This window comes from Calidris pugnax, unplaced genomic scaffold, assembly GCF_001431845.1.
Source record: "Calidris pugnax isolate Ruff unplaced genomic scaffold, ASM143184v1 scaffold187, whole genome shotgun sequence".
NCBI lineage: Eukaryota > Metazoa > Chordata > Aves > Charadriiformes > Scolopacidae > Calidris > Calidris pugnax.
The window spans coordinates 84,242-109,852 of record NW_015090969.1 but is presented as its reverse complement, the minus strand read 5'-3'; positions in this window follow the sequence as shown (position 1 = coordinate 109,852).

Genomic DNA, 25,611 nt, shown 5'->3' with positions numbered 1-25,611 from the left:
CCTGGCTGCTCAGGGACAGGTCTGTCAGAACCAGGGAGGGGAACGACATGACACACACTGGAGTGATGCTCTGTCACAGCTATCATCTGTCACGACCCCAACTCAGTAGCAGACCTTAAAGCTGCCTGGCCGCAGTTTGAAACTGCGTCTGGAATAGGGATGCTCATGGAGAGATCTTCCAGGAAAAACACATTGGACAATACTTAAAAAAAAAAATAAAAAAATACATACAGGATTCATAGCTCAGCACAAAAAGTTTGCAGCTCTAACCCAAAATGCTCAGGCAGTAAATCTTGTTGATACAGAACCGAGTCCTTGTCCCAGCTCAGCAGAATGGTGGCATTTGCTGCAGGTTTAGGACAAGTTTGTATAAATTTATCACTGGCTCCCAACTTGGTCAAGTATTTCTCCCCTTTCCTCCCAAATCTGACTCTCCGCATAAACTCAGGTAATAAACGTCATCTGTTACAAATTAAACAGCACGACTCCCACCCGAGTGCCTCAGTGCTGGCAGGACTGCAGCGCTCCGGCTCTATGGCTCGAGGCAGAAGTGTAGCTTATATATCTCCAAATATTTGCCTGAAAACGCTCTCTTTGGATCAGTTTTTTTCTGACATTAGCTTGAATAGTTTTCAAGAAACACCCACCCAGTTACTGCGCTATGCAGAGAAAGTCATGCAGACTAACATTCCAGATTACCAACTCTCCAGCAATATATTCTCCTCTCGGAGGGCGGACACTGATTTTCAGTGAGGCTGGTATCAATTGTCAGCAAAACTCCCCGTCCTTGCAGGTTCACAACAGCATCATTGAACTCAGAATCCAGATGCTCACACTCATGCAATTCCCATTAGCAGCAACGGGAACGGTGAGCCCGTGCATGCACACACGGATGCTTTTTCCCCTTCATTCCTACATTCCTACATTATTTTTTTATCTATCTCAGGCAGTCCAGTGACCCTTCCATTGTCAGAGCACTTTGCACTCCCTCCAGACACCCAAGGAAAGCAATGGAAAACTATTCCACTATCACTCAATGAAGAAAGATATCAGTCTTTCCTTTTCCTCTCAGCCCTTGCCACAAGGTCCATTTTTCAGTTCGGCCTTTCTCTCTCAAGTTGAGTTTCTCCACTTTATACTTTTAATGCAAAGATGAAGAACTGAAGCAACTGCTCGAATCTGCTACGCACAACCTTGGTTTACCCAGGAATGTATTTTGGGGGAAGCAAGAGGGGATTACTTACTCGTTCTTATCTTGAAGCTGTTACTCTCTCTTGACCATAACATATCATTTCCCTGTCATCTCATCCGCCTGCAAGTCCACGGAACACAATTCAGCTGGACAGATGCCAGTCCAATATTAATTCAGACTCCTTGTTAACTTCAGTATTTCACAAACCCTGGTGTAAGAGCTAATGAGAAATCAGAATCTGGCGCCATGGCTGGAATGAAATCAAACCATGAAGCTCCTTCCCGACCTATTATAAAAATTACAGTGTGGAAAGTGAATTTAATGGTGCAGAGTGCTTAATTGTAATATCAGTAAAGGCTTTGATCTGGGTGACTCTTGACATCATAGAATGAGGAAACTCCCTTAATGATTTGAAAAACCACACAAATGGTTGGGGAAGGAAATTTGTTTTATGCGTATATATTAAAAAATGTTATTAAGTCTCAGGGAGAATTTTATTTTGGTGGGTGGGAGGATCATTTGAAAAGGGATCTGTATCACAAAGGGAAACAGAGGTTAGCTTAAAAAAAAACAAACAAGACATGGAGGACATTTTTAGTACAATGGGATTACAATGGCCTGGTACAACTTTGCTGAGGATTAAAATACGTGCATGTTGTTAGCAAGGCCTGTGTTAAGTGTGGGATATCACTCCATTATCCCAGAAGAAGCTGTGCCTTAGATGCATTCCCTTGGCCTCAGAGCCCCTTTTACCTCTTGGATGGAGGATGAACATCTACCTCCTTACCCCACTGGCCAATGTGCAGCTGCCTCCAGTTGTGTACGAAAAAAAAAAAAAGAGACATGGCTCCATTTACTCTTTTAAGTGACAGCATGGGAATTCCCTCTGATAGAGGCTGGCCAAAAGACCCAGGCAGAGGCAGAGAGGAAGAAACTTCACACTAGGAATCAAACTTCAGCCACACTCTCATCCTCCCCAGCCAGAGGTCTAAACACTTCAGCTTAGCAGGAGGTCGTACCTTCAGCTGGCAATGAAGAATAATAGAATAATAGAAGTTCTGCCCCCCTTATACTGGATCTTTGGCGTATCTACCTTAACGTCAGACATGACATTTCATGGAGCCAGGTCTCCTGAAAGGAAGAATTTCCTGCACCTTAGGCTGCTGACAGCCGCCAGAGTTGATCTGGCAAGATTTTTTTTCATACACTGATGTGAAAAACAGAACCTCCGTTGACGCCAAAGCGCAAGAGTGTGATATGTGGCTTAGAAGAGAAAAGGAAAAAATACATCTATTGGTATAACTGTAAAAAAACATGTCAGAATGACTTGTGATTTGACTACAATCTTTCAAGGAGCTGGTGAAGGAATCAGAATTCACAGCTACCTGGTTTCTGCAGCAGTGTTCAGCCTGTTAGGCCAGGCTGGCTCAAATCAGCCTCCAAAGCCATCTGCCTAGATGGAAAAAAAATGCAGTCTAGTTTTGAAGAATCAAAATCTACAGCTTCATCTTGTAGGTATTGTCCTTGCTCAGCCTTGCAGGGAATCTCCTGAGAAACTCCACTTGGCCTGAGGTTAGGTGGAGGTTTGTGTGGATGCAGCCCCCGTGGGTACTGGGAGAGCCCCTCTGAGGCAGGGGCTCAGCAGCAGCGTTGCACGGAGGCGTCTTGGCTGGATTTCGGAGGGGGAAGAAGGGCAGGCTGTGGGTCACAGCCCTCAGTGGTTCCCCAGACCTACACTCCCTGAAGAATTAACAATGCCATGTCCACTCCGTGGGGATGCATATCCTTCTCTTACAGACCCGACTTCCATCCTACGAATTAATTTTTAGAAAATTCTCTGAACCTAACAATAGATACAAATCATGGTAACAGGAAACACTGCAGAAATTTTCACACAAAGCTCACACCAAAAGTAAGCACTGAGGTTTTTTGACTAGGAGTCAGGATGTGGCACAAGACAATTTCAAGTGAAAACTGTCCTGTCAGTTCCTGGCCCCAAATACTTTGGTCCTTAAAGAAAGCTCTAGGAGGACAGCTGGCTATGTTATCTGAGCTGAAAAATGGACACCTGTCAAGTACAAAAAGCAAAAGCAAAATTTAATTCTGTATCTGCAAAGTCACCTTACAGGCACTGAAAAAATTCCCATTACATTCAGTCTCTTTGGCACATAAAATTGGACCCATAGAACTGTAAATCAGGCTGAATATTTGGCTCTTAGAATGACGGAAAAGTCAGCAGAAAACAGATAGAAATTTCACCCCATTTATAAGCGCTTTCCAACAAACACATTTAGCTGGACTTTGCATCCTGCCACTTCAATGGCCTGGGCATCATTCTCTTTGCCTTCCTTGCCAAATGAGTGTGGCAAGTGCTGGGCTCGCTGCACTACAGGCATGGCCATCTCGGCTCTGCTTCCCACCATCTCATGGGCAGGTCTGGGGAAGTGCCCGCCTTTCTCCACGCTCCTATTTCCTTTACCGGCCTTTTTTCTTCTTTGTCTGTTTTTAGACTGGAATTTCTTTGGGGGCAGGTACCTACCAAGGCTGGGACCCCTTAGGTATGGCTGTATGCAAACAACGTAAGATAAATGCCTCTCTTGCAAAGTACATTAAGTGCAGTGAATTTACTTTTCCCCAGCGGCTGCCCACTGATACAGGAAATCTAATCCTAAATCTCATTAGGTTCTACAAACAATTCGGCCTCTTTCCCCAACAAAGTCACCATCCTGGACTGCTGAATGTTTATGTTTTATTTCTCAATTCCCTTTTTTCTCTCCATTCCCCCCGCCCTTGTGATTTTCCTTTTGGTAAATATTTCTACATTGGAGGAGTCTAGCCAAAAGAGATTTAAAAAAAGAAAGTGAGCAGGAGAGACAGAGTATCAATCATTTACCTTCAGTTCCCAAGGGAAGAGGTGGGGAGAAAGAACAGCAAGGTAAAAAGTTAAAAACGGCAGAACCACAGCAGTGTTCTTTGAAGACCATCCAAATCTATTTCTTCCAATGTTGAGGCCCTTGCAACTAGTGCCAGGACTTGGAAGGAAAAAAAAAAAAAACTAATTCACTTCCAAAAGTGAATTTTTCAGCATCAAGCCAAACTACTCAATGTTAATTTGGTTATTTGGCAAAAAATAACAATAATACTAGTACCTGAACTATTGCCATCTGCATCTAAAAGATTCCGGCCAGCCCATTTCCCAGTCCAAGAATTACAGCAGTTACCCCTGACTATTAAAAAAATAGTTTGTTATTTTAAATGTCTATCATATAACGAAGCATTGCAGCGTGTTGGGAATGTACTGACATAGTATCTTACACACAAACATGAGATGAGGTAAGAAAAAGCTATATATCAATTAGGTTGGAACTAGATGATCTTTAAGCCCCCTTCCAATCCAAATCATTTTATGATTCCAATTGTATAAACATTTCAGAGGTCAAATATTGGCTCTCATTTCCTGTCATAAACGCGCAACTTTAATTAAACATTCAGAAAAGTGCTGGTGGGATGACTTATTTTCGTTTGTTACCTATGGGATTAAAATGTTAAGCAAAGAAAGAGGGTCCTCACATGCCATGTGTGGGAATGCCTCCAACGTGCAGGAAAGGGACACACCTGCATCCCAAATAAAAGATCCTGGGGTGAGCAATGGGACAATCCCAACGAAACCCCTCCTGCCTTCTCCCTACAGAAAAGCAGCTGAGTAAGGAGCTTGCAGAGCCCATTCCAGCCAGAGCCATGGCAGGGGTGGGAGAGAGGGAGAAGGCAGCAGCCAGGGAAGGAGGGAGCACAGTGAAGTGCTGTGTTGGGCTGAGCCAGCTTTTCCTGCAGCCAGAAAGGAGCCCTGGGGAGCTGCTGGTCTGAAGAAAGAGCTTGAGGGGGGAAGGAGGGGAAAATAAGGCAGAGGTCTCTACTCGCTGCCCACAGACACTTCAGGGATTTGCTCCAACCCCAATCCCAGCATCGGGCTAGGAGACAGTGTACAGCCAGCACTCGTTATGTACCTCGGTCACGTCACTCGGTCACCTTTCCCATCTTGCAGAGAGCCAGACAGGGGACCCAGGCCCCCTGCCCAGCCGGGGTGCTCAGCTCAGCCCACCAGCGAGTTATACACAACTTCCTCTTTAAGATAAAGCAGCAAAACTCTCTCCTTCCACTCCCAGAGAATGCGTTGAGTTGCCATCAATTATATTTTGGATGACTCCTGAAAATCATGCCTTCAAATAATTGGACAGTGGTTAATTCAAAGCCTGATAAAAAACACATTGAAAGCCGAAGGAAGGGTGCTGCTGGAATGTTTATTTGTGCAGGGCTCTCCCTTTGGAGAGTCAATCCTCTATGTAAAGCTTTCAGTAATGGGCCTGGCAAGTTGGAGATTTTCCTCCTGATTTAAACACTCTGGGCCACACCATGGAGCTTTCTTCTTGGCACACAGCAGAAACTTGTCACCCCTTTGAGAGGACCAGTATCTCACCAGGCTCTTTCCCTCTAGGCCACACCATCACCATAAGATCATGATGCAGCCAGCTTGTAGCACGGGCTAGAAAACAGGGATGGGGATTGCGAAATAGATCGCAAAATCTCCTAAATTCTCTTCTTTTCTCTTCTGCAAGCCTTTCATACTCAGGAAATACTGGGGGATTAACCTATTCTCCAAAGAAGGGAAAAGCCTGCAATTAAGAGGAGCTCCCTGCGTACTTGCCCCTTATCTCAGCCCCTCCCACAGAAAGGCCAGGCAATCTCCATAAAGAATAACTTACAGAGCAGAAATCTGGAGTATATGGGCCTTGTGGACTCGCAGTGACATCGCTGTGAACCGGCAGCACCAACCAGTGCCTGGGGCCCAGACTAAAAAGCTTTGTCCAAATGACACCAAGGGTCAGGATTGATATAAACACAATGGAATTTTTACTGATTAAGGCCTTTCCTCCCCGCACTGGATATAGGATTTCCTGTACTGAAGCATGTTTGAGTATATTATTTCTATGCCAGGGAAGGGAAAACACTCTCGTTCACTGAGAAGAGAAAAACATGTCTCATGGAGTGAGGAAAAGATACAAAGCAAAGAATCCTATCTAACAGCAAAGGAAGCACACAAACTTTGGCAACTTGCGTTACTACTGACCACCCTCTTCCCCAAAGCGTAAGAAGGAGAGGAAACCCCAAACCTGTAGCCATGAGGAAGAAGAAGAGGGAGGAGAGAGTCTTAAGCATTTGCATTATTAAACCCATACTTTGGGTTCTGAAAGAGCTGGGTAATCCCATGGAATTCTTCTGCCACAAAATCATAGGAATTTAGAGGATGATGATCAGCAGGTTGATACAAACACACCGTCACCAGGGAAGTTCCCTGAAGTGGACCTTTGTGACAACAAAGGAAAGGCTGAGGGAGCTGGGGGTGATCAGCCTGGAGAAAAGGAGGCTGAAGGGAAACCTTTTCGCTCTCTACAACTCCCTGAAAGGAGGCTGTAGAGAGGTGGGGGTTGGTCTCTTCTCCCATATCACGGGCGATAGGACAAGAGGAAAGGGCCTCAAGTTGCGCCAGGGGAGGTTCAGGTTGGATATTAGGAAAAATGTTTCCACTGAAAGGGTTATTAAGCATTGGAATGGGCTGCCCAGGGAAGTAGTTGAGGCACCATCCCTGGAGGTATTCAAAAGACGGGTTGACATAGTGCTTAGTGACATGTTTTAGTGATGGGGATTTTTTATTAGAGTTAGGTTGATGGTTGGACTAGATGATCTTAAAGGCCCCTTCCAACCTAGACAATTCTATGAACTAAAGATTTGCCCACACCAGTCCACACAGTTTAAACTGAAAATGCAATGGGGAAGCAGAACTTCCAAACCACAGGCACATGGAGACATAGCAAAAATGGTCTTCATAAATGCGCAGTCCAAGCTAATGATTAAATGCTATAAATGAGTGATGAGCTCAGTCCACCACTGAACTGGGAGCACGAGAGTAACACTGGGAGTACATTGAATCTCCCAAGTAAAGTTCTGCCTAATAAAAATTCCCCTATGCAGGACACGTCCTGCCACTCATGTGATATTCTGCAAGAGGACTGAAAGAATGAAAGCAGTTTATGGTGCTAAGATGATAAAACAGATCTCCAGGACATCTTTCAGCAGCGCAAGCAAAATAGTACTGCGACTGTTAGTGATCCTGGTGAAAATAAACAAACGGACCCCAGCGATCCTCAGATTGTACTGAGAGGCACCGTGGGTGGTTTGCATAGCATTAAAGGTAACAAGGTTTCTTTTTCAAAGGAAGTTTTGCCATTTAAAAAGAAGTGAAAGAAATACGCATTACAACAAGCGGTCATTCTAGGAGATGCATGAACTCGGTACTGACTTTATGGAAAAAGGCATCAATACCTCAGCTGCTCATCAATCACAAAGATCACACCCTCTTGCTTTGTGCTATTACAGTTGAGGCAAATACAAACGCCTTCCAAAGGGGTTCCTCTACTCAAAACTTTTTCACTCCTCAGGACATTCTCCAGCAGGCAAGTCCTGAGCAGTGATACCACGCGGAGCGAGACAGACCTGCGCCAAAGTACATTTTATGAGCAATAGTGCAGAGGTTGTTTGAATACAATGTTCGCAGGGAAGGCTGCAATAAGTATGGAGACCTCCAAGAACAAAGCAATCCACAAAAAAAAAAAAAAAAAAAGACAAGAGGAAAAACAAACAAAGGGCCTGGACAGTTTTCAGAGGAAACCAAGAGTAACCCTTGGAAGGATTTGCACGATTGCAAATCCGTAGTTGTGAAGAGACCAATAAACTGATATTGTCTCAAGCCTAGGAAAAAAATTAATCAATGTAATCCTATTGTGCTAGCAGTCCATATGCAACACAAAACATTACTCCTTTATAAACACCACTAAGCTCTTGCTGAGAACCCTGGAGGAACAAAGCTCCACAATTATAGAAACTGAATTCAAAAGGGAAAGTCACAAGGAGCTAAGAGCCACCGACTAATGTTTTTGGCCTGGCCCAATACAAACCAGCTTCAGCAGATAGTTCAGCTGGTGTATGTGGAATTGATCAATTCTGAGCATCCATTCCTTTTCATTTCCTTCTGAGGTTGACTCAATGGCTGTAGTCCCTTCTCAGTCAAATCTCCAATGTAGAGACAGTACTGCCTCTCACCAGGCGGAATTACGGGTCCAGTTCCTCATCCTCTCCCACTGAAAGGGAGTCTGGATGCTACTGCCAGGGAGAACGATGCCTGTTGCTACTAAAGATAAAATGTAGTTTACACTCACGAATTTAATCTCTCAAATCCTTTCTTAATAGATGTCAGGTACAGTGTCACTCCAGTAATATGATGAAGCAGTTGATGCCCAGAAGGAGATGTTTAAATTATCAAAACAGCAAATTTAAAAGAGTTTATAAAATCCCATCTGAATACAAAAAGTTAAGCAAAACACACTGTCATGAAAACATTTCTGACTCCCATCCAAAACTGCCTACCATTTATTATGAAGCCTTTAAAATTGACAATGAGGGAATTCTTCACTGTGGTCTCGCCCTCACTTTCACCCTACAAAGTAATGCTGTATGGAGGCAGAGTAAACACTATGTGCTGCATTTTCCTAAATAAAGCAAAGGAAAAAAACAGATCAATGTCTATTCTGCTGCCAGCAGATATGGAGTCAATTAAAAAACTAAAATATACAATAACTTAACTCTTTGTACAGAGCTCCAAACATATCAATACTGTGAGCATAAAATTATTTTCCATAGAAGCATTGAAACACCCTGGGTTGAAACTACCTCTCAATTTTCAAATTTTGAAGGTGAATTTGTTGTTCCAAAACCTGAAAGATCAGCAGGCAGCCCCCAGGCAGCTCTCAGCCAGGCATTGGAAGTGTTCTCCCTGGCCAGTTCTGCCAAGAATGTTCTCCCAGTTTATCCCTTCCCAAGTTACGGGCCAGGTATGGACACCCTGAAGGTGTAGGAGATGCAAAAGAGGCTGCAGCTTCTCATCATGGCACCCACAACACCCGTACCTCCAGCTTTAGGAGCGTGGACACCAGATAGTGCTCACCCTCCTGCCAGGCAGATGCAAGTGGCCCCTGAGTTTCTGGAAGGGGAAAGAGATTACAGCTGTCTACCTGCCATGGAGTGTCTCCCCTTGACCACAGACACAAGACTGAAAATGGGTACACATAAGAAGTTTTGAACAGCCATTAACCTTTCTTTTTGTCTTGTTTTCTAGTTCCAGAGCTTCCTCAAAAACATTTACCTCATCTTTTCAGCTGGTACCAAACCAACATCCTGTGATCGACTCCTAAGCACGGAAACATTCCTAAGGTGAATCCACTTCAAAAACTCAAAGCTGGAACTGAGTAGCAGCTCTCTCATACTCTGTGTGCTGTGTGGTGCCTTCCACTATCAAAGTAATTCTGCAGACCTGGCCGGGAGAGCCAATGTTGTGTATTTTTCTCTTAGGACAGGATTCCAGATGCCACATCCCCACATGATGCTGTTACATGCTGCTGTAGCCAAGCAAAATTTTTGCTTGCGAATTTTGGCTCTTCCTTCCAACTTAGCCCTTACTTAGACAAACTCTCCTGACTTCAGTTTTTTAATTCCCATTAGCACCAGTGTTTTCCTCAGTAAAAATTTTTTTAAATGGGCAAAGTCCAGGAGTCTTTGTTAGAACAGCTGCACTGCTAATGTCTTACAGCTCTATTTTCAATATTCTTCAACAGCGTGGCACAATCTGAGAAGTTCACGTGTATAAAAAATAACCTTGACGTACTTTGCAGCATGAAGAAGGTAGCTGGAACCTATGGCAAAGGTACTAAATGCTACCATTGCTGCAGAGGCCAGGCTGGTTGTAAATGACAGCAAGGAGGGTCAACAAAGAGGTGGACCATCCCCACAGCTGCTTTCCAGTCACTTTATCTGGGCACGTGCTTCAATAGTTTGGAGGCAGAGTGGATGCTGTAGTCTCCTAATGCCTCCCAGTAAACTCACCCCAGAAACGGAGAGCGATGCTGCTAACGCAGCTGGTGTTTGCGTGCGAGGCTGTCTTCCCCTCTGTCTTCAGGTTTACTTGCTGGCTAGAAAAAAACCTCCTGCTTGTGGTGTGCTGAGGTAGCCATGGTATTTCTCCAGCCCCATAAAATAATTCCTCCAACGCTGTACAACTTGATTTTTACAGTAACTTTTGTTCACCCAGCATCTGGTAAACATTGGCCTGCGCTGCACTGGAAGCAAAGAGCAACTCGGCCGTACAAGGCCTAGAGTAGCCCAGCCACAAACGCACAAGGCATGGACTAAAGCAGCAAATACCTCCAAATCAGATGTGCCAAACTACCCCGAGCCATCACATTTCTGAGCATCACACAGCGTGAATCAGGTCTGGATAAAAGTTATTTACTGCCTTCACTCGCTGTTGAGCGAAGAGCCAGCTGGGTGGATGCGCTTGCGCACCAGATCAGGGATAAGCCCAGCCTGCGGACAGGACGCTCCTTCCTCATTCGGGTTAAGTTTGTCAGAACATTTCATCCACTTCAGAGGGTTTAAAATAAAGTCCAAAGACTCAACAGCGAAGCAGCGTGGCTGCCTGTTTCTCCCAGACGTACGCGTAGCGAGCACGTTCCTCCCATGGGGCCTACCTACGTGAGGGACGGCTGCCAGGCAAAACCAGGCCTGAAGGAAACCAGACTTCAATGCAATTTAACGGAGTAGCAGTTTTGCATTCCTTGAGAGTTAAATAACCAGTAGAAATAATCATAAATCGATCAAGCTGTAGCTTTCTTTTTTCTTTTTATGCCCATATATACAGCCACGCATATCCATATGTATATATACATGTATGTATATAAAGCTTTATGCTCCCCTTGCAGTGTTGCTCACAGAGTGACAAGGGAACAGGAGGACATTATTTCCAACTATTATTTGACTACTTTCAACACTTGGGTTGCGATCTTCCAAGCAAGGGTCTGCTTCTAGTTGAATTGTTTACAGTAATTTAAACCCAAATTGTCACTGAAAAGGAGTGTAGGAAAAAGAATCGATTTGTCTTTGTGTCAGAATGGTCACAACATTTCCTCTGAGAGGGCTTTGCACCCCCAGTGCTTCATCACAGGAACCTGATATTTGCCTGGGGATGAGATCGGCAGGTTTTTGTGGCAGGCGCACACTTTCTCCTAGTCTTAAATAAATCTGCTCAAATTTAGTCAACAAAGCACACGTATCTACATGGCAGAGACAGCGAGATTTTCATAAAATCTCTGATGACTCCTTTCTGCCAGACCACGCTCCATTTCCCAGTAGCTTTCACAGGTTGGAGCAGCAAATGTACCTGGCTCTTCCAGTCCGAGGCTGGAGGCCACAGACAGAAGTCACCAGCCAGCCTGGACTGCAGTCAGTCAAAAGTGCGGGTCAAAAGGAGGAACCCACCTGATACAGATGCATGTAGAAACTGTGAAAAGGGTATTTATTAAGGTTGCAAAGTCAAAAACAAGGAAATGACAGAAATAAGGTTGCCTTTGCCTGCTCAACCTCTGTTTGACCTCTCTTGGTGTGGACATTATGAGACGGTCTAATTACAGGATAACGTGCTGTTTTTCCATAGGACCTGCTCATAGGATGGTCTGGCTCTAGAAGCTGAGGCAAACTGTTGTCCACAGAAGCCTTTTTGTTGAAGAAGTGGTAAAATGCACAGTGAACAAAGCAACAAGTTTCATGAAGACAGAGGCTGGTCTTAGCCTTGAAGAGATGGCTGGTCTAGAGTCTATCAAGCACATGCCATAGAGTGTATTAAAGTGTCTAATGATACAAATTCCCAAAATACAGATTTTTGCTGTTTCAGCTTAGGTATCCCTATGAACTTATTTTATTTTTTAAATACATTTATTTTACAAAACAATCCTGAGCTAACAACTTGCACCTTTAAATGACAGTAAAAACACACGCCTTTTGACTGGAGACATTGGGGGAAAAGAAAAGTCATCTTAGTGAAGCATTCAGATAAAAATCTGATGAAAATCACAAAAGCACATGGCAAATTAATCATTCTATCTCCAGATTAGGGCTTCCACAACACGCTGCAAGTACAACCTTAGCTATATGGAGAATAAGGAGGAAAGTTTTTCAGCTGCGAAGGCTAAGGCTTTCAAAGCCTCTCCCTTGGGCCCAGATACCCAACTGCCCTCTGCAAATATGAGCATCCTAATCTTGCAGAAAAATACACATGCCTATTTAAATGAGCAGTTCTCTTACATGTTAAACTGAGCCATCCCCTTTCCCTCTCCGCTACCCTTCCCACTGCTTCCAGGGCCCCCTGTGCTCCCTGCTTTGCCCCAGCGATTAAGGCTTCCTCTTACACGCGTAGCCTGGAGGGTTTTAGAAGGTGTAAATCTTGGTTTGGAGGTTTGTTTGTTTACTTGTTTTTAAATGGGAAACTGCCAAAGTTCAGGAACTGCTTTCTAATTTTAACATTTTATTTTCAACCGGGGGAAAAGCAAATCCCTGCGATACAAGTAATTGCCATTCAATCTATACACGGGGTTAGATTTCCCAGTCGGTTTCTCATCTTCCAGGGCTGAAAGGAAAGATTTCCTTTGGGACCGGCAAACGATCCCTCCATTATGTGAATGCAGTGCGTGCACATTCGTAGTATTACAAGCCTGAGTTTACTTGAATGACTTTGGCATGGCTATCATGAATCTATATTAAGCTATTCCCCAATATTTATTGTCAACAGCACTGAGATTAGAAGATGCCTGCCTCCTGTTTCAAAACTTAATGGCCCATTGACCGCACTTCCTCCGAAGCACAAACTCTATGTCCCACGACACTAAATCTGTGCCATGCTAATGAAAAGCCCTCTTTATTTCAGGCCAGTATCCAGAATGGAAATGATTTAGGTCACAGTCGCTGCGTATTTTAACTCACTAACTCACTATTTCTTTAGTAATTAGAGATGAGGTCCATGGCAATGCCAAGTAATATGCTGACCTAAACATGCCTATCTATTCTGGATACTCTCCTGGAGATTTTTATTTAACACGTTTCAAATTAGAGCTGAGGTGGGAATGAAAAATTCTTTGGCACAAGTGAGGGACACAGATGAGTGCATTTTCCACTTTATTTTGGTCCTTAACACAGCAGTATTTTATTTCATGTTAAAGACACCCAGATGAGATGTGACAACAGTGACAAGCAGGGATTTAAACAGGGCCCTGCTTAGCACTACAAAAGGAGAGTGATTTCCCCTCACCTCCACCGAGCAGAACCCTTTGGGCTTGTTCTGCCCGGTGACTCGGGGAGCGTTACACACAGAGGTTAGCAAGAGCTTTCCTCCTGTTTTTATGTTTGTTATTTTTCTAACCTCTTCAATCTCACTTTGCTGAAGCAGAGGAAATGAGGTAAATTGGTCCTAACACAGGCCAGGAATTGCTGTCCTACTACTGATGTGGGGTTTAAAGGTACTATGGGAGCGGAACAGTAAATCTCTGGAGCACAAATTTCTTGTGATAACACTAAATTTACCCAATGTTTATTGCTAAGATACAAAGTGTTATGGCAACACGAAGGAAAACAAGTTATAAGGTTTTCCTTTAAGGCATGAAGAACCACAGAACTTCACCTACTGCTGCCTCCATTTAAGCAAAGACATGGTGATATTTCAATAATATAACTACGCACTCACATGCTCTTTTTCTCTCCTCTGACAGTGCTCACATGACATCACACTTTGATTTTCATTGCTCATCGAGCAGCTCTACGGACCAGGATATTGTGTAGATTTGCTTCAGATAGTTCTTTGCTTTATCATTCCATCTTGAAAAAGAACCACAGGAGCACCACGCCGTGTGGGTGGGGAGACAGCAAGTGGAGTACAGAAGAGGTTGGAAGTGTAACTAGAACATTTTTCCACAAGTTAACAAGAAATAAGTACTAAACTCAAGGTAACATGGCTACCCTCTCAAGCATCTTAAATAAATATGAGAATGAGACTAACCATGCAAAGGCTAGCATTTCCAAAACATAACCTATTAGAAAGTTACTAATTACTCAAGGTAACATGGCTACCCTCTCAAGCATCTTAAATAAATATGAGGATGAGACTAACCATGCAAAGGCTAGCATTTCCAAAACATAACCTACTAGAAAGTTACTAATTACATATATAGACACACATACACACACACAAATGATCCCAGGTGTCTTATACAATATTTTTCAACCCAAGACCAACATACTAATTGATTTGAAAGTATCACTTTGTTTCCGCTATGGATGCATAAACCAACCCTTCCAGTCTTTGCCTCTATCCTATTTTTGATAAGGTATTTCTACTGTGTATCTTAGGTTAAGTATTAACTTACATGAGAACCAGATGTTTCCCCTTTGCAAGGAAAAGCATCTTTTCAAAGGTCATCAGTGGGAGAGAAGGACTTCCACAATTCACAAAAGGCAGGAGCAGCTGCCACTGTCCCTTCTGCTTTTAAGATCTCTTTTACATGGCTTTTACTCTACTAACAGTTTTAAGGAAGTTTCATCCCACTCTCTGTTGAAGGTATTTTCCATACTTCCATTGCACTGAGATTCATTCATTGGGCCATTCCTAAAACCGCAAAGACCATTTCGTTGAACAAATCCAGTCTCTGTGTTCATTCCTAAACATAACTCAAAATATTTCAATGGTACCTCCCCTCCTTTAGATGTTTTTAATATTGGATGGGGAGATTTGCAGGATGTAAGCTTTATAGCCTGTGAAGTTTTCACATCTCCAGGTGGAATTGCTTAACGGTTACCAAAAAAGAAAACTCTAAGAGGAGAGAAGAAGAATTGAACCTGCTGGTCCACAAAAGAAAAGTTAATAAAATATACAGAACTGTGAAATGAGTAGAGTTATCCTCCCTGGAATTAATGATCTGAGTTTCAGTGATACCTGAAGGCTGCCTTGTATTACTGTGTATAAGGAATAAACAGTCCCTATCCTCTTACAGCATTGCACTCTCTTCAGGAGGCTAATGAAGAACATTTATAAATAATAATGTATAACTATGCATATGTGCAAAGATAAACAGCACATACAGACCAACAGGCAGAGCAGAGAATAGTGCAGACCAAAATTAGGCATCAGCGACCACAGAATTAACAGAATTTCATATGGAACCCTTGATATCAGCACACGAATAAATCAGGTTCAAGGAAAAGGTAGATCTAAACGGAGATTCTCAACCTGGATCTGTTACCTTCAGTGCGTGAGTACAGGCAGGCAGGAACACTGGAATTCTTTATGCTGACAGCTACGGGAATATTAGATCTTTAAAACAAGGAGACTGAGGACCTGTGAATGGAGAACTCTCTCTTACTCCTTGCTAACCCGGTGATCTTATCATCTATCTCACAGGAGGCCTCAGACCTGTTCCTGGAAGACTTCATACATGCAAGGTGGCACAGCCCCGGTATGAGAAGGACTTAGATCAACCCCTGCTCTTGCTTAAGATTACCAGATTATTTTTTTTCCCAAAGCAGAAGATCTTCCCAAGATTCCCTGCCTCCTGCACACGCTGGCGTTTGTTATTTTTCTAACCTCTTCAATCTCACTTTGCTGAAGCAGAGGAAATGAGGTAAATTGGTCCTAACACAGGCCAGGAATTGCTGTCCTACTACTGATGTGGGGTTTAAAGGTACTATGGGAGCGGAACAGTAAATCTCTGGAGCACAAATTTCTTGTGATAACACTAAATTTACCCAATGTTTATTGCTAAGATACAAAGTGTTATGGCAACACGAAGGAAAACAAGTTATAAGGTTTTCCTTTAAGGCATGAAGAACCACAGAACTTCACCTACTGCTGCCTCCATTTAAGCAAAGACATGGTGATATTTCAATAATATAACTACGCACTCACATGCTCTTTTTCTCTCCTCTGACAGTGCTCACATGACATCACACTTTGATTTTCATTGCTCATCGAGCAGCTCTACGGACCAGGATATTGTGTAGATTTGCTTCAGATAGTTCTTTGCTTTATCATTCCATCTTGAAAAAGAACCACAGGAGCACCACGCCGTGTGGGTGGGGAGACAGCAAGTGGAGTACAGAAGAGGTTGGAAGTGTAACTAGAACATTTTTCCACAAGTTAACAAGAAATAAGTATTAAACTCAAGGTAACATGGCTACCCTCTCAAGCATCTTAAATAAATATGAGAATGAGACTAACCATGCAAAGGCTAGCATTTCCAAAACATAACCTATTAGAAAGTTACTAATTACATATATAGACACACATACACACACACACAAATGATCCCAGGTGTCTTATACAATATTTTTCAACCCAAGACCAACATACTAATTGATTTGAAAGTATCACTTTGTTTCCACTATGGATGCATAAACCAACCCTTCCAGTCTTTGCCTCTATCCTATTTTTGATAAGGTATTTCTACTGTGTATCTTAGGTTAAGTATTAACTTACATGAGAACCAGATGTTTCCCCTTTGCAAGGAAAAGCATCTTTTCAAAGGTCATCAGTGGGAGAGAAGGACTTCCACAATTCACAAAAGGCAGGAGCAGCTGCCACTGTCCCTTCTGCTTTCAAGATCTTTTTCACATGGCTTTTACTCTACTAACAGTTTTAAGGAAGTTTCATCCCACTCTCTGTTGAAGGTATTTTCCATACTTCCATTGCACTGAGATTCATTCATTGGGCCATTCCTAAAACCGCAAAGACCATTTCGTTGAACAAATCCAGTCTCTGTGTTCATTCCTAAACATAACTCAAAATATTTCAATGGTGCCTCCCCTCCTTTAGATGTTTTTAATATTGGATGGGGAGATTTGCAGGATGTAAGCTTTATAGCCTGTGAAGTTTTCACATCTCCAGGTGGAATTGCTTAACGGTTACCAAAAAAGAAAACTCTAAGAGGAGAGAAGAAGAACTGAACCTGCTGGTCCACAAAAGAAAAGTTAATAAAATATACAGAACTGTGAAATGAGTAGAGTTATCCTCACTGGAATTAATGATCTGAGTTTCAGTGATACCTGAAGGCTGCCTTGTATTACTGTGTATAAGGAATAAACAGTCCCTATCCTCTTACAGCATTGCACTCTCTTCAGGAGGCTAATGAAGAACATTTATAAATAATAATGTATAACTATGCATATGTGCAAAGATAAACAGCACATACAGACCAACAGGCAGAGCAGAGAATAGTGCAGACCAAAATTAGGCATCAGCGACCACAGAATTAACAGAATTTCATATGGAACCCTTGATATCAGCACACGAATAAATCAGGTTCAAGGAAAAGGTAGATCTAAACGGAGATTCTCAACCTGGATCTGTTACCTTCAGTGCGTGAGTACAGGCAGGCAGGAACACTGGAATTCTTTATGCTGACAGCTACGGGAATATTAGATCTTTAAAACAAGGAGACTGAGGACCTGTGAATGGAGAACTCTCTCCTTGCTAACCCGGTGATCTTATCTATCTCACAGGAGGCCTCAGACCTGTTCCTGGAAGACTTCATACATGCAAGGTGGCACAGCCCCGGTATGAGAAGGACTTAGATCAACCCCTGCTCTTGCTTAAGATTACCAGATTATTTTTTTTCCCAAAGCAGAAGATCTTCCCAAGATTCCCTGCCTCCTGCACACGCTGGCCCTGACCAGCTGTGGAGAGGGAAAAGTATCCCCCAGGCTGGTGGATGTGGCCCATGCCCACCCTGCCAACAGCCGCTTTACCTCCCAGAGCGGAGGCAGAAGCACATCAGGGAAGGGCAGAGCGATGCCAAACCACAGGGTGGGGCGAGGAGAGTGTCTGCTCGAATTCTGCAGCACCACCACAGATACCATCAGTGACTAATAATTTCAGTATCACGCACATTTGGAATTATCAGCAACTCACCCGCTGGGAGTGCACAAACAACACTGCACAGCATTGCGCTGCCTTGGGCTGGTCCTGACTCTTTTTTTTTTTATGCTTTAAATAAACAGAATCAAAGTCCAAGAGTTAAAACTCTATTTCAGCTCTTATAAACCGCCAGTTTCTGAAATTACACAAGCAACCAATACTAAAATAAATAAAACCTAAAAGCGAACACTTTCTAAGAGCCCATACCATTGTTAATGTCAGTACCAGAGAGCGTTTGTCTTTTTGTGAAGTTATATGAAGTCTCGGTTTGGCTGAACTCACGTTGTCTGGTCACTTCTAGCTTCCCTAGTGAGAATATGAATGGTTTCTATTTAGAGGAGATTACAGGTAGCCATAAATTATCACCTAAGTGTGGGCTGCCTCGCTAGCCTGAGCACCTTGCCAGCTCTTCACATCACTGGATGGCTGATGCTTTGGCACTAAAACCTGCCAAGTCTTGGTCCACGTAAACTCAGTTTTTGACATGTGTTATGTTGATCATAGGGAACCATTAGAGAGCCCTAGTTAGGGAAGAATGAAGCATTTTTTCCCCATCTATCATAGGTATTTTTCAGATGACTGCATTCCTGCATGACTACATCAACTTTTTTTTAAACAATCTTAGCTTCCTTGCTGCCCTTCCCTAAAATATCAGCTATGACCAGGCAGCTCAGATCATCCATATTATCAGCTGCTGGACACAGGATATAGAACAAGCTTAATTATCACCTGCACCTTACCGTTAATTGTGGAACTTTGGCTTTCAGGAACAAAAAGATATTAATTACTACATTTAAGTTTCTGATTCAAAGAAGTGAGTTGACATAAAATGCCACCATGAGTGGAGATGCAAACAAAGGCCTTTTCCAAAGTATATATCCACTTAAGGTCTTGGTGTAAAGCTACGTATATGGAATGCATGTGATATACATTAACACACTAATCTTTTGTAGTGCATTAAGGAAAGCACTTTAAAGGCGCAGTTTAATTAAGCTTTTTAACACTCCTTTTTGAGGATAAAATAATCATCCCCATTTTGCAGGCAAGTGCTAAAAAGTTAATTAAATTACCAGAACCAGACAGTGACTTAAAGGCATAGTCAGGAAAAGAGGAGGACTCCGTTCCAGTCCCAGTTGACAGGAAACTCTCCCCAATGGATGTAGTAGCTCAAGTCAAATTTCATCTGATTTCAGACGATATTGCAAACCTCGTACTTCAATGAAGAGATGACTTGAACTGTGACAGAAGTTGCTTTTCTATAGAAAGCATAAAATATTTTGTGTATTGCAAAATAGTAACAATGATAAAGGAGTATTTTGTATTCCAAACCTCAAAAACTCCGGGGAAAAAAACATGAAGATGATAAACTTTAAACAAAACTGCAAGAATCTGATAAAAGGCAATATAATAATTGATTTGTTTGGATTCTGAAGCTTCTGAAGAGCTCTGCCCTTTTTGTTTCCTTTATCAAGTCCAAACCAATCAGCAATAAATGAATGAATAATTACGACTGAATGTGAAGATGCTGTTCGAAAGAAAAAGTGAGCTGGAGGGCAATTGTCAAAATGATCCAGGCAGAAGGTCCACTGATTTACATAGAAATGATTTGTTATTATTGTATTAATGATGTCATTTCTTTATCAAGTCACGATATAAACCAAGTCAAGTGTTTGGCAGGTGACTAAAGAAAAGCTCTTAAACCAAGTGCACAGTTTCATTCTTCCAGGAGAAAGCTTGTATATTCAGTTTATTGTGCAATTGCTAGTTCGATTGGGCTAATTAAGTCAATTATGTAAAAAAATTCTTGCTTGCCAGGGTAGGCAAGACTTGAGGAACAGTGGTGCAGACACACGTGCCTCTGCACTTGTGTGTCTCAACTTGGCCTCTCTCACTCGTCCTCAAGCAGTTTATGATCAAGAAAATATGCTCGTTCTGAACAATCATCATTGAGCAGTTCTCGGGCCAGGACTCCCAAGGCTGCCGTGCATCCAAACACCACCTGGAGTTAATCCAGTGGCAGATCCAGTTAGGGAGAAACACGCCTGCCTGCCGTGGAGATAGGAGCAGCTCATTCCAAATGAGGTTTTCGAGCTACATTGACTCAAAAATATTTGACAATTAAAAACTGAGGAAAAGTCGATACGGTCTGTGTTTTCCGAGGGCAAGTACACGCTGAAGCACAGCAAGGCAGCTCAGCCCTCCTCACAGAAAGGATCCGGCAGCCAAATTCCAACCTCTACCACACCATTAATAATAGTTATTATTACTCGAGCTCCCCTCAGCTATCCTGGGTGGTTCTCAGAAAACAATGGCACAGTCTTTGCCTTGAAATGGTAATCTTCATGGAGACATGATACAACAGGCCGGAGGAGCGCAAATGAAAGAGGTGGGTGGGGACTGGGGAAGGCAGGACAACGGTCACAGCAACAGGATCACTTGTTATATCCTGTAACTATCTCCATGCTCCCATTAAGTGATTTAATTAATGACTTAGATATATTTCCAGGAAGGATTGAAAAGAGTATAGAGAAGGAGGGTGTGGCAAAAACTTTCAGGAGCAATAACCAGGAAGGCAGACAGGTGAAAGTAAAACCAGTAGTTCATGAACACTGGAATTAGGGAAACTTCAATGGATTTTGCTTTATGACACAGGCTGTGGTCGAGACATTACAATGCCTCACTTGCATGTGGCTTCTCGGGTGTCTACAAAGGGTGAGACCACGTCACAGCCAAAACATTTCTGGTGTCTCCCTCATCAGTGCAGCTTCTTTGTACCGCAAAACTTGGAGGGAGTGAAACTCTCTTTGCTCTCTGACATCACTCAGCTCAAAATACCTTGCAAAAATGGAGCAGATAAAAATGAAAACGTAGTGGTCCTTGCTACGGATCATCTTTCTGTTCCATACACAGAATAGTCACGCCTTTGCCTTTAAGCTCTCAGGACAGCTGAGGAAGACAGTAAGTTTTATTTAATGGAAGGTAAACGGGTTCTTGCTTTTCTTGAAAACTTGTTTTGATTTAAAAAGAAAATCTATCAAGCTTTCATTTGCAAAAACAAATTTTAACACAAGCAAAAAGTGACTGTGAAAAAACCTGTTTGGGCTGAAAAGGCACTTCTTGTAACTAAGGAGGTTTGCCTGTCGTGGTGGTTATTCTCTACCAGCACCCGCTGCCCTTCACTGAAGAATTCCTCGTGTCTCACATCCCCCTGTGCAGATAAATGGAGAGGTGAGCAGAAAGCAGAGCTTGGGCATCACCACGGCACCGTATCACAGAGTCACGGGAGCAAGAGGAGGTTTTTCTGCTGCCTGTGTTGGTCCTGGAGAAGCCGGGCCACCCGCAACGGCTCAGAACCACGTTGTGCAGCACACCTTGGTCCCTTCCAAAGCAGAGCTCACTTTCGTTGGTGCCAGAGAGGCTGATAATAGCACAATAACGGACACAGACCCCCAGATCACCACGCATGCCCCCACCCTGAACTCATTCATCATGCATACGCTGCTGCACCGAATGAGCACAGAGACTTGAGGAACCAGGAAGCTTTCTTCTGGCTCGGCCTGTCTGTTTGTTGGCCTTGTATACTCCCCAGGTGCAGAGGTGAGCATGAGGTAATCTCACCTAGTGAATATGAGGTTTAGTCTGTAGGAAAACCAGCGGAATTTATGTAATTTTGGCAGGCGGTGCCTTTCTTTTCTGTAAATTCAGCAGCGAGCAGCACGCTCGGCTCCAGAACAGTGTGTGCACTATATTACACACGGATCCTCCTGACCTGACTGCCTTAGAGGCAGAGCCTCAGTCGGAGGAAAGGGGCTATGAACTTGAGCATCGGTCATCAAATACTCCTCACATCCTCCTCAGCACTCCAGTACTCCCAGGAATACCTGGTCCACACTCAAAGAACGGGATTTTAACTGAAATGATGTTTATTTGCTGCCAGAATCTAAACTCTGTCTTAGGGGTACGTTTCCCAAACGATGCTAAAAGTACAACAGTTATTCTGGCTTTGAGGAGAGTTGGAAAAGGATGTTCAAGGATAGGAAGAATCACTTAAGCCATCAGCCACAGGCTCTAGGCAGAAGAGGGACAGAAAGACCAATCTCTTCTCTTTTACATTTTTTAATTCTCTTGAGTAATTCAAAGCTTTTGAGGCAGCAGCTGAATTAATGCTGTATCTTCAGGCTAAGCACAGCTCATATACAAGTGACAATAGTCCAATGGCTAGAAAAATACTCTGAGACAGAGAGGACTTACTTCTGAATGGCCTTTTTTTATAGGTCTCATTCACAGCCTGCAGAAGTGAACGCTCCAAGTCTGTACAGAGCAGGGAGTGCTCTCACCCTGCTGCATTTCCCCAGCTCCCGTGGAGGTGGAGAGACTCCTCTGCCTCACACAACCCAGAGTCACCTGGAGCTCTCTGTGGACACAGGAGCTCTCTGACTTACCCCACGCATGTGGCAGGAACAGAGCCCTTCAGCCTGCAGATCAAAAGCACCCTTGAGCACAGATCCCACAGCCCAGCTGAGAGACAACCTGTAGCACCTCCCCAGCTCCCGTGGAGGTGGAGAGACTCCTCTGCCTCACACAACCCAGAGTCACCTGGAGCTCTCTGTGGACACAGGAGCTCTCTGACTTACCCCACGCATGTGGCAGGAACAGAGCCCTTCAGCCTGCAGATCAAAAGCACCCTTGAGCACAGATCCCACAACCCAGCTGGAGAGACAACCTGTAGCACCCACCATAGAATCACAGAATGGTTAGAGTTGGAAGGGACCTTAAAGATCATCGAGTTCCAACCCCCCTGCCCTGGGCAGGGACACCTCCACTAGAGCAGGTTCCTCAAAACCCCATCCAGCCTGGCCTCCAGCAGAAGCAGCACAGCTTTTCTACTGGCTGTGGCTGAAGGAAACAAAAAAATCACAGCAAGCACACAGACATTGAGAGGATGACAATATGCAGAAAGAATTGCCATTATTCCCCCTACTCAGCACTCATGACGCCGAAACTCCAACCCTGTGGCCAGATTTGGGCCTTCTGGCATATGATATGGGTATATTTGCACATCAACAAACTGGATAGAGTTGAGCAGAGGGTTCTAAGGTGGTTGGGGCTGACAAGGAGAAGCTGAGGGCTCGAGAAGGATGAAATGACACCATACTGCACTCTTCATCTGCCTGAGAGAGGTGATGGAACCAGATGGTTCTCAGAGGTGCTCAGCAAAAGGACAGGAGGCAACAGGGAGGGAACAGGCCACGGGAAATCCTGCCTGGAAATAGGGAAAAAGTTCCCTACGGTGACGGTATCTCAGGGCTGGAACAGGGAACAGGAAGGTTATAAAATAATCGCCAACTTTGGCTTTTCAAAACTCAACTAGTAATACCCTGCACGACTTCATCTAGTTCTCAGCAGATGGTTGAACCCAAGGCCTACAGAGATCTTTCCAAACTCAGTTTTTCTGTGAGTTTATGATCACTGAGCCTTTCTGAGGCGTTACTGAGCACACGGCTGCACCTTGAGGCTGCTTTAATTTATGCTATAATTTACTCCAGTGGAAAAAATGCCTCTATCTCTTGACGAAACACTTCCCTTTGAGACTTATGCTCACGTGCAGAAGACAAGATTTCTTCAAAGCTGGCCCTAAATCATAGACCTGCCAGCGAAGAAAACGACCCTGGATCTGACTTTTGCATGAAACACTCACATGTGTTTCTCCACCATCATTTCTTCCCACAGCCATGCAGAAACAAGCAGAAGAGTCTAGACTTTCTGAGGCCAGGAAAAAAGGGAGTAAAGCAGCTTTATCCACAATTAGCACTTTACACACTGACACCAGAGATACATTAGCACAGATTTCTTTTTTCCCCCCTATAGAATATATCACATTGGTGCTTCCCAAGCAACAGCAACAGAAGGCTGCAGTCCTGTTTGGAATAAAAATGCCATGATAACAACTACAGCAAAAGCTGCCACCTCTTCCATGCAAAGGGTTGAGGATCTGGGAGAGGGGTTTGCATTTTCAGAGGTTTTTTATTGCAAAATGCTTTTATAGGTACAGGTCCTTTACCAAGTTTAAAGTTTTAATTCGATATTGACTCCTACCGATGAATCAAAGGCTTGAACTTAAAGGAACAAAACATATTGTTCTAAAAGTAACTACATTTAACAGCTTGTTAGAGTTATTCACCCTTGCACTCTCAGACAATGAGTTTTAAAAATTTTTCAAAGTCATCAAGCCATCGGTCCTGTCATTAAATGTTTAAAATGTATTAGGTTCCTCATTATGTGGTTATACAGTCCCCTGTGCTATGGCACATGTACTGTGTCAGAAGCTGTGAACTTCTGCATGCTAGTGTTTCTGGGTTCTTTATTTTGTTTTACCAATGAGAAACATTTCATATGACTACAGGACTTTATTGTAAAAAAAATTTGTATTTCCCCAGTGTCTTTTTGTGTCAACAGAGGACTTTACTGGCAAGTAATGAGTTTGCACTCTGAAGGCAAACATAAATAAATGAAATCTAGGCGGATAAGCAAGTGTGGTGTATGTATATATTGCATCTCTGAGGATTTAAAAAAAAAACCCTAACAAAACAGCACAAGAAACCTGGTCCTTTTAGAAAACAATAGCCATTTGTGAAACATTTTTGCCACTTACATTTCCAGAGAAAAATGAACTTTATCTTCAAATACTACAGTGTTGTAATTTCTCCTTAGCACTTTCCCTCATTGACCAGTGTACCAGTCATGCTCCCTTCCAAAGGGAGCCAAAAGAAGAGCTGGAAGAGCTATTCTGGAGTAAAGGTCAGCCAACAACCCAGAAAAATTGAAGGGAGCAGCCCATTTTGGAAGGCTCCAGACTACAAGGACAACCAGGGATCCAAGGGTAGGTTCCAGTTACTTTCTTCAGCAAAAGAAATCACAGGTACCACCAAAATTTGTGTCCCACTGATTTCAACGGAGACTAAGGGTTAAATTTCTCCAGAAGTTTAAAAATCCTAGCATAGACTTAGGACTGGCTTCACCACCACTGTGCTGGATACTTGGCAACGGTTTAAGAGGACACATCAACACTAAACAACAGTTTGGAACAGGAAGAGAAGATGAATATCTAATCCGATTGAAACTCCAGAGGAAATATCACGCAGGCTGACTGGAACGGACCCAGGAGTCTCACACTAACAGCTCCGGTCTTACGAAAAGTTCTCCTCTGCTCAGGGTCTCTCACTACCAGCCATCAATCCCGCAAGGAACACGGCATTTTTAGTAGCCAGAACTTCAGTTTTCCAGCCCAAACAAAAAAGATCAGTCGGGTTTCTTTTAAAATCTGAACTAGTCCATTAATACGCTCGATCAGGGATGTTCAGGAGGAGATGGATGTTCAAACTCTTTTTCTGTTTGTTTGTTTCTCTTATAGAGAATGTCTGAAATAAAAGTCTTCCAAAACATAAATGACTTCTACTTAGGATACAAGTAGTGGGAGCAACGCCTTGCTGCTTCAAGAGGAAAAATAAATATCTCAAGTCTT